This window comes from Penaeus monodon, unplaced genomic scaffold (assembly GCF_015228065.2).
Source record: "Penaeus monodon isolate SGIC_2016 unplaced genomic scaffold, NSTDA_Pmon_1 PmonScaffold_71, whole genome shotgun sequence".
Taxonomy (NCBI): domain Eukaryota; kingdom Metazoa; phylum Arthropoda; class Malacostraca; order Decapoda; family Penaeidae; genus Penaeus; species Penaeus monodon.
This window is the reverse complement of record NW_023662216.1, coordinates 84,841-86,254: the sequence shown is the minus strand read 5'-3', so window position 1 is coordinate 86,254 and position 1,414 is coordinate 84,841.

The following is a 1,414-nucleotide window of genomic DNA, read 5'->3' as shown; positions in this document are numbered from 1 at the left end:
ACATGACAAAATGCAACCATAATGAAATTTGACAACCGAATGATGAATTGCTCCAGAAAAAAATATCGTCATTTTTTGGGGGTTTTCATTGGGTAGGATTTTTCGCTCTTTGCTTTCACTTTTTCAGGGGGTAAGCTTATGCAAAATATATTACACTTAATGCACCACACGCCCAAACACACCCCGACACACACAATATATGTTATCATACCTATATAAAGGTTTTTCTATTTTTTATAATGTAACTATGTATATATGTATATCTATCTATCTTTTTTTAAAAATATATATATATTTATATAATATTATATTATAATTATATATTTTTTTTTTTTTTTTTTTTTTTTTTTTTTTTTTTCTATCTATCTATCTTTTTATTTTCCTATATATCTGTCTTGTTGCAGTATCTATCATCTTGTATAAATTAACAAGTATATATTCTGTGTTTGTTTTTTGTGTGTTTCTTTGTGTCTTCTTTCCTGTTGTGTGCCTAAGACTAAAATATATTATATATATATATAATATTTTAAAATTATATATATATATATTATATATATATATTATATCATACATATATATGGATACCAAAATATATGTATTTATATTATATATAATATATATTTTATAATAAATGTATATTAATATATATATTATTATGTATCTACTATTACATATTCTATATGTAAAACACACACACACTCCACACATATATTATATACATAATATTTATATATCTATGATACATATAATGTAATTATGTATATATATTATATATATGTACTAAAAATATTACAATAATATAGGAAAAAAACTACACACACACGCGCACACACCCCCACACCACACCAAACCACACACAACACACAACACACACACACATATATTATTAAAATATATATATTATATTATTACACAATATATTACATATAATTTTACAATTTTATACATAAATACATATATATACATATTACATATATATTCACATATATATACATATTATAAAAATTTTAAAATACATATAAATATACAATATTTTAATACATATAAATAACAAAATATACATATAATATACAATAACATAATACATATATATTATATGTATAATGTATACTTATGTATATATATGATAAAATGTTATATGTATATATATTTATATATATAATATAATATAATATATATGTGTTTGTGTGTGTGTTGTGTGTGTGGTGTTGTGTGTGTGTATGTTGTGTGTTGTGTGTGTTTGGGGGTGTTATGGTTGTGTGTGTGTGTGTGTGTGTGTGTGCAAAGTGTGTGTGTTTTGTTGTTCTTATATATATTAAAATATATATATTATATATTATATATTTTATTACATCACTATGTATATAATAAAAATATGTATAATATTTATAAAAATTTGTATTATTATTTTTAA